The following is a 9,197-nucleotide window of genomic DNA, read 5'->3' on the forward strand; positions in this document are numbered from 1 at the left end:
ACACACAGATAAACCCCACATCAGATCCAGGGTCCTTGTGTTTTTGACTTGTTCATCTTTTCCAAGTCTGCATTGCACAGAGATTGCTTCTCTCCTGCTTTCATTTTATCCTCTCTCCTTAACCCTCAATTTTCCTCTCTTTTAAAAAAAAATACCAGAATCAGTGCATTCTCTTAAAAAAGCTGTTGCTAACTACTTATATGTGCGGGAAGAGAGGCAGCCTCTGACCGTGACATATGGCTTTTCCATATCTCCTCTCCTTTAGCCTAGGAATTCCTGCAAAAACAGTTTATCACTTAGAAATTATAGTAGGCAGAGAGAATTAAAGGATAGGAAATAAAAGATATTCTTCACTGCAAGGGGAAAACTAGGGGTGCTGAGCAAAGGAGGGCACGTGGGGAGGGAGTCCACTGTGAACAAGTGTTCAAGGGCAGTGAATTAACAGGAGGGCTTGGAAGTGACATGGAAGGTGAAAGCAGTGCATCAGGGAAAATCCTCAATATATAACATACTCATCCTTGCAGTTGTCTGTGTCTTGGGTTTTACTTCCACCAAATATCTGTGAATGTGTGGATCTCGTCCAACTTCAGGGGAGGGCTTTTTAATTCTACCGAGAGGAAACTAATGAATGCATGGTCCTGATGAAATACTCCTTGATTTCATGTCCTTTCCCTTCCAATTCATTTTGAACTGTGACTCCAAGTTTCTTTCTTTCTTTCTTTCTCTCTCTCTTTCTTTCTTTCTTTCTTTCTTTCTTTCTTTCTTTCTTTCTTTCTTTAAAATGTTTATTTGATTTTGAGGGAGAGCAAGTGGGGAAGGGGCAGAGAGAGAGAGAGAGGGACAAAGGATCTGAAGTGGGCTCTGCACTGACAGCAGACAGCCCGATGTGGGGCTTGAACTTGTGAACCCTGAGATCATGACCTGAATGGAAGTCTGACGCTTAACCTACTGAGCCACCCAGGCACCACTTTCCATTTCTTAGTACATGCTTTTCACCATGTTTCCTTACGAATCAAGAATCTGTGCCTCCTTATTGCCCATTGTAAATAGTCTAAACATTTCATCCCCTACTTTAACCACATCCAGCATGACTTCCCACTGCTCCTCCACACATACTCTTTGCTATATCCCCTTACTCCAGCCTATTTCCTGGCTCTGTATTTTAAAAATTCATTTCTATGGAATACATATATTTTAACAAAAGGAAGACCAGTGCTCCCCTATGGTGAATGATGCAGCTATGAATAAGGTATGTTTAATAATGTCATGATGGGGGTGGGGGAGCCTAAAACAAAAACACAAATAACTATCTTATATAGTTCTTTGATGGGAAAGACTTTCTTTTCTACTTATTATGATGATGATGTAAATTCATAATATTTACAGTTTCCTATATGACATCAGTGCTTCTTAAACTTTAGTGTGGGTGAAGAATCACCTGGAGAACCTGATAAAGGAGAGATTTGGGGGCCTCCCTTCTAAGTATTCTGAGTCAACACATATGGATTGGGACTCTAGAATTAGCATTTCTAACAAGTTCCCGGTGATATTGATGCTGAAGCTTCAGGGATCATACTCCTTTTTTTTAAATGTATATTTTTTTATTTAGAGAAGGAGAAAGACCAGAGGGAGGGGTAGAGAGAGAGGAGAGAGAGAGAGAGACCCCCAAAAAGGTTCTGTGCTGTCAGTGTGGAGCTCGACTTGGGGCTCAATTTCACAAATTGTGAGATCGTGACCTGAGCCAAAATCAAGAATCTGACAACCAGCTGAGCCACCCAGGCACCCCTAAGGGATCACCCTTTGAGTAGTTTTAGTGTATCCAACAACCCTAAGAGGTGGATAGAATTACTTCTAATATATAAATGGAGAGAATGACACTCAAAGGAGCATAGTTGACTAATCTATGGCCCTATGACTAGTGAATGACAACATTGGGATTTAGGTCCTCCAAGCTGTGATCAAGTGTCATTGCTCTTGTATCCCACTGCCTATGTACAATCTGCACAACTTTGAATGCCTTAACTCAATTCTTATTTCAGCCAGGCAAAAAAGTGAGGACTTTTGCTCGTAATCTTTTATGACACTCAGAGCTCACGTCAGTACTTCAGTACTTCTCTGTGGACATCAGTCCCTAGAGGCTGCGGGCCCCTGAAATCCTTTCTGAGTGTCTTCAAGGGAAAAATTATTTTCATAATAATAGTAAAATGTCATTTGCCTTTTTCCTCGGGCGACATTTGCAAGTATGTCGGAAAAGCAACGGTAGGTAAAACTGCTGGCAGGTCAACACGAATTGAGGCCGCGGTACCAAATTGTGCTGGTAGTCATTGAGTTCTCATTGCCATACACTTGCAGTTAAAAATGCCAGTTACACTTCAGAATATCTTTATAAAGAAGTAAAGGTTCTTAATTTTATTAAATCTCAGCCTTTGCGTGCACGTCATGTTAACATTCTGCATCACAAAACAACAGAGTGGTGGTTGTGAGGGGTCGGGGTAAGAGAGGGGGAAAGTGGGTGAAAGTGGTCAGAGGGTACAGACTTCCAGTTATCAGATGAACATGTTCTGAGATGTAATGTACAGCCTGATGATTGTAGTTAACAATACCATATTGTCTATTGGAACGTTGCTAAGAAGAGTAGATCTTAAAAGTTCTCAACACACACACACACACACACACACACACACACAATTTGTAACTATGTGAGGTGATGGATATGTTAACTAACTTTATTGTGGTAATCATTTTGCAATTTATACATATATCAACTCACTACACTGTATATTTTATTTAAAAAAAAATTTTTTTTTCAACGTTTATTTATTTTGGGGACAGAGAGAGACAGAGCATGAACGGGGGAGGGGCAGAGAGAGAGGGAGACACAGAATCCGAAACAGGCTCCAGGCTCTGAGCCATCAGCCCAGAGCCTGACGCAGGGCTCGAACTCACGGACCGCGAGATCGTGACCTGGCTGAAGTCGGACGCCCAACCGACTGCGCCACCCAGGCGCCCCTACACTGTATATTTTAAACTTACACAATATATTAACATCTCAATAAAACTGGGCAAAAATAAAGTGCTTCAGTTGCATACTGAACTACGATGGCTGTCTTGGAGAAAAACGTGTATATTTGACCTATATGCTGAAACAGCCCCTTTTTTTCATGGAACATCATATTTAGTTGGAACTGTCAGGCAAACTAGGGCTATTCTGATTTATTTGGCAGATATTTTCTTGAAACTCAATGAAGTGAGCCGATCATTTTAAAGAAGCAACTGACATTATTTGTTGCCAGCGAAAAAATTTGAGCTTTCGCACAAAAATTCAAAATTTGGAAAACTTGTATTCACCACCATGAACTAGAGAGTTTCCTAATACCTAAAGACTTTTCTAATGAGAATAATGATCATATTGATGAATGTGATTTTTTGACATTGTATAATGAATGGGTTAGCATTTGGAAGATCTGAATACCTCAGTTGATCAGTGATTTTCAAGTGACTAATCATGTGTGGTTAACAAAAAGTTCCACTCAAAGTGCAAGATAGACCAAAGGCTTTTAATGTAACAGACTACAAAAAGTTCATGGATATGGTTTCTGATTTCACATTTTGGTGTAGAATCAATGAATAACTATAATTATCTGCAAAAACTGTTAAAGCACTCCTTACTTTTCTAACAACTTATCTCTGTGAGGCTACTTTTTTTTTCATGTATTTTAACCGAACAGCATATCACAAAAAACTGAATACAGAAGCAGATATAAGAAATGAAAGGTCTTCTAACAAGCTAGAAGTTTGAGAGAAATGAAAACGTTCAATAATGCTGCTCCTCTCACTGAAGGTATTTTGGTTTAGAAAATATGACTTTTTAAAAATAAAAATATGTTATTTATGACAACATTTACTATTGATAAGTGAGTTGATACACAAATGTTTCTTAACATCTGCTTTATTTTCTAATGTAGTCAATATCATTAACTAAAACCTACAGAAATTTTAAGAGTGAAAAGAAGTCCTTAGACCAAAGAGTTTTCAAATTGCTGGCCAAGTCTATGAATTTTGGCAATTGATTACATTCAGTATATTAGTAACATGGAAATAGAAATGTCTTAACTTAAAGAAATTACTTTGATTTAGCCTTTGTGAAAATTAAAAGCAATTCCTAGTTGCAATGATAAGTGTCTGGAATAAGTTATTCTATGTAAAGTATTTTTAATTATTTTTAAATTTGTCTTTTTAATCTAATAATACATAGCCATTAGTTAAAAAATAAAATTATATATTAAACATCCTATCCCAATCTGTACAATCCCTACTTCCCTCTTTTCTGTGAGAGATTCCATTTAGTTCTTATAGTTTCTTTCTTTCTTTCTTTCTTTCTTTCTTTCTTTCTTTCTTTTTTTCTTTCTTTCTCTTTCTTTTTTTTTTTTGGTCACCTTCTTTATTAAACACCTCTTATGCGTATCTTCAGAGTCATACAATCTCACTTGTCTCTAGAGAGTTTGTTTTGTCACCTGTGCAGTGACCAGCTCTGTGTGGGCTCCAGAGTCATGACCAAAGAGGCTCTCACTTCCAGCCCACCTCCCGCGCCTCTTGCTTTTCACATCCAGGGCTTCCCTATTGACACTGAGCTTTGCCTGGCACTTGATGACTATGTTTGCTTAGCTCAAAAATATGAAGTGAAACTTTGACCAATAAGATATGGAAGCTTGTGGCTAAATCTTCTCTTTACTCCCACTATAATGGACTGTCTCAAGTCAGTCACGGTCATTTATATAGCCTCTCACAGGATGGTCTTGTGAAAAGAAGCCATCAGTGGTGCTTGATATCAAGAGTGGCAGGCTTGGTTTACAACTTGACAGTCACCTTTGATTAGTGCTTCCCCTTTATTCACTTCACTCCCCTCATATCTCTCTCATTCTTCTTCTCTGTCATTGAAGTTTGTAATAAAGGTAGTGTATCAGCCTTTGCCTCAGGCTCTGCTTTCTGGGGAGCCCAGGTTAAGGCTCTCCATATTTCCCAATAGTGTGTTTAAACTGTTGTCTCTCAATTTTTCAATTGAAGGCATTATCAGTTGACTTTTTTTGTATGTGAAAGATGAGGATTTTGTACTCTTACATTTCCATTCCCTACCAACCCCATACATTTTTCACTCTCTTTCCCTCCACGTGTTCTGTCACAATTTTTCATTAAATGAACATTCAGTGTTTATGTTATTATAACTGCCTTAATATAATTTATAGATGAGTCACATAGTATACTGTAATATGTTTTTTTTTCTTTTCAGTTACTTAATTTTTAGGTACCTATCACTAGTTAAATCCCATACCCTCTGACCAAACATTAAAACTTCTTTCAATAGAGTCAAACACAAGGAATCTATGAGTTCAATGTGTGTGGGTGATGGGGGAGGGGGATGGGTGTAGTGGTCAGAGTGGGAAAGCTTATCCTTTCTGGAATCCATCTTATTGCTCCATTCAAAACTCGCTGTCTAGGTTTGCTGCCCAGCTGTCACACTGGAGTATCTTTTCACCACCATTATTGGAATTCAGTTCATTTCACTTTTAGTTTTTAGACCTTCTGTTTTCTGCATTTTATGTCTTCCTCTTTGTTGGATTCTTCCCTTGCTTTTGTAGAGCACATTTCTGGTAACTTCCTGAGGAAGTATTTGGGAGATAAATCTTCTGGGATTGCCCAAGTCTGCAAAATCTGCCTCCTTTTACATGTCAATAGTTTGCTAGGTATAGGATCCTAGGGTGACCCTTATTTTCTCTTAGAATTATGTAGACTTTTTTCCATTGTCTTTCTGTCTTCTTTTTGAGAAATTTTGATGACATTCTGATTCCTGTTTTTTCTTTCTTTCTTTCTTTCTTTCTTTCTTTCTTTCTTTCTCTTCTTCTTCTTCTTCTTCTTCTTCTTCTTCTTCTTCTTCTTGTAAGTGCCTTGTTTTTCTCTCTCTGGAAGCTTTTAGAAACTGCTGTTTATCTCAGGTGGTTTGAAATATAGTGATATGCCTTCATGTATGCCAGTTGTGGCTAACTGTCCACCAAAATCCATTCTTCTTTTCTGTGGTATACAGCGGAAGCTGGAAAGCGGATAATAGATGAGGAACCACAGTTTCCAGGTCTTTGTGCAACAGGATATGGCCATTTAACTAATTCTCACCAATGTAATTAGCAGAAGTGATGTGTACTATTTTGGGACCAAGGCTTTTGTGAAACAGGTGTGCTTCCTCTGTATTTCTTTCCCCTTCCACAGACTGGATGCAGATGACAGTGACGAACTAGGGGATGGTAGGGCCACCATATGGAATGATCATGGACACCTGAATTATTGCATGGAAGAGATCTCCTTACCCTCCTTGAGCTCCCATGTAGTGAGATATAAATTTCTATTGTATTTGAGCCATTACATATATGGCTCAGAAACATAAATGTATATTCAGTTCAAATCGCTTCTTGGGATACTCACTCAATGTGAAACACAGAGCTCTCCTTTAATCTCCTTGGGAAGTAACATTAAACTTCAAGACATTAAATTCTTCACTTAATCTATGGACTATAGAGCTCATGAGTTGGAAACAAAATGTGTTAATCAGATCCATCACTAAGTAAATCACTTAAATTCTCTGTCAGTTGGAAAAACTTCACACTCTTGGGCCTAGTTTTTCTCCTACCTGACAATTCAAATTAAAGAAGAAAAATGTTGGGTCTGGTGGATTAGAACCCAAAACACAACTGGAAGCCTAAATGCTATTTTTATATTTTTTTATGTCTTTTCTATGAATTCACATTAAATTATTGAGGCAGAGGCTATGTTACGTACTTCTTCTGTGTACCCTATTGGCTCTTCAGGAATAGTTTTTAAAGTTTTTTTCTGACTAACCAGTATCAGAATCTCCGTCAAAAATGCACATCTATTGAATCAGAGTCTTTGTGGGAGAGCCTTAGAATCAGACTTTTAACAAGCATCCAAAGGTTATTCTTAACACTTTTAAATTTGAAATCTACTGCCTCACAGTGTGCTAAGTAATTTAGACTCTTATACATCTTTTTTAAATTAAGTAGTTAATACTATAACATATATCATTGAAATTTATTTACTTAAAAAGAACATTATGACAATAATGATTAGGCTTGATAAGCAGAATTTCCAATGAAGTTTGTTTAATGATTTATATAGCTGCAGAGAAAATTGTTCCAAAATTGGGGCAGAACCATTTTATAAGGTGTGAATAATCTTGATGTTTTAGTGTTATCCATTATTTTTTTTTGTTTATTTATTTATTTTGAGAGAAAAAGTGAGTGTGAGCAGAGGAAGGGAGAGAGAGAATCCCAAGCAGCCTCTAGGCCATCAGTATAGAGCCCAATGTGGGGCTCAATATCACAAACCATGAGATCGTGACCTGATCCGAAATCAAGAGTCATACGCTTAATGGACTGAGCCACCCAGGTGCCTTTAGTGTTGTCCATTCTTAAATTCAAAGTATTCAATATGAACGATCCCAGTCCTCTATTTCCTTTTGGACTATTTCCATTATTTTGCTGATATTGCTGCTCTGGCTATATATTGCTGGGTCATAAATCAACCCAGACTTAGTTGTAGAGAAAACAACCATTTTATTATGCTCATAGATTCTAAGAGCAGGACTTTGGATAAGGTAGAGTGAGGTGGATTTAAAGAAAATCCATGACAGAGGCCTCAACTGGAAAGACTCAGAAATGGCTGGGGTTAAATCATGTGGGTGCTCCTTTATGCACATGTGTGAGCTGACAAGTTTCAGAGCCTGGGCTCAGCTGAGCCTATTGACCAAAGCGCTGGCCTCTCATTGTGGTTTGGGCTTCTGTGGCATGCAACTGGGTTCTGAGAGGCAGCATCTCCAAAAGGCGTATGAGGTAAGTACTTCACGAGAACCAGGCAGAAGCTGCATGGCCTTTATGACCCTGACTGCCACTTCTGCCTTCCTGCAGAGTTCAAAATGCTACAAGTCCACCCCAATCAAGGTGGCAGAGGGCGATATCGACACCATATCTTAATGGGAGTAGTATAAAATAATTTGGGGGCCATGATTTAAAAGTACCACAATTACTGGAGTACCTGGGTGGCTCAGTCGGTTAAGTGACCAACTTCAGCTCTGGTCATGATCTCCGGGTCGGTGAGTTCAAGCCCTGCATCAGACTCTATGCTGACAGTGCAGAGCCTGCTTGGGATTCTCTCTCTCTCTCCCTCTCTCTCTGCTCCTCCCCCATTCACTCTCTTTTTCTCTCAAAATAAACAAATAAACTTAAAATAATAAAAGTATCACAATTACTAAATTAAGAAGCACTTCTAATCATTTAATTTCTAAACTTCTTTCTTAGCTCTTTGATATTTATAATTTATAAATGATAATATTTCTCTGCTTTTCTGGTGAAGACAAATATAGCCAAAAATCTATATATCTATAGGTCTTACATGTAAAATCCATATATTCTTATTTACATAGGTAATTTTCACAACCACTCTATAACATTGGTATTATCATCACCATTTAACAAGTGAAGACACTGATATGTTGAGAGGTTGAGTAGCGTGGCCGGGGTCACACAGCTGGGGAGGTTCTGACTCCAGAGCATAGGCCCTTGACAACAACTAATGGGTAGCATTTTCATATTCATGTGAAATCTTCTCAGAGCAAATCCAGGGAAGTTTACATAATCTAAATGTCATTGGCGAGAGCTGAAATAAATTTATAATCACACTCTATCAAATATCCTAAGCCTTTTGAAAAGTTGCTTTTGGCTAAATGATGGCTGGATCATAAACCTTATCATCTTATGAAAGCACTCAGGGGCTACAAATTTTTAAGGTTTTCATTTCCTGTGGAAAAAAGAAAATGTTCTTCGTTGCACTCTGCTGCTGAATTTTGACCAGGGAGTAAAAGACGCCTTTCTCTGTGGAAAAGGGCAAGACACTTCCATTTGTTTTTCCCTGAGGGACTGGCTATTTGGTCTAATTTTTGTGATAAGCTGACTAAGGGTCAGGGAATGTCAAGAGCGCAAAAGGCAGCAGAACCTTGGACAGGAAAAAGGCTGGTATCAGGTGGAGACCATAAATAATAGAATGCCTGCCTGGGAAGGGTCTGACCCAGGAGACATGGAGTTAACTATCTTAAATCAGTTAAAGCTAGACTCGGAATCTACATAACGGGTCAGGTC

The 9,197-nt window shown here is 38.4% G+C and overlaps 1 long non-coding RNA gene across 1 annotated transcript; it reads left to right on the forward strand.

Moving 5' to 3' along the window:
- Positions 1 to 3,028: 3,028 nt before the first annotated feature.
- LOC123586496 lies at positions 3,029 to 8,562 on the forward strand. Its single transcript, XR_006706830.1, has 3 exons — positions 3,029 to 3,841; positions 6,080 to 6,223; positions 8,486 to 8,562. It is a non-coding gene; the product is annotated as an uncharacterized LOC123586496 (long non-coding RNA).
- The last annotated feature ends 635 nt before the right edge of the window (positions 8,563 to 9,197 follow it).

This window comes from Leopardus geoffroyi, chromosome C3 (assembly GCF_018350155.1).
Source record: "Leopardus geoffroyi isolate Oge1 chromosome C3, O.geoffroyi_Oge1_pat1.0, whole genome shotgun sequence".
Classification (NCBI taxonomy): domain Eukaryota; kingdom Metazoa; phylum Chordata; class Mammalia; order Carnivora; family Felidae; genus Leopardus; species Leopardus geoffroyi.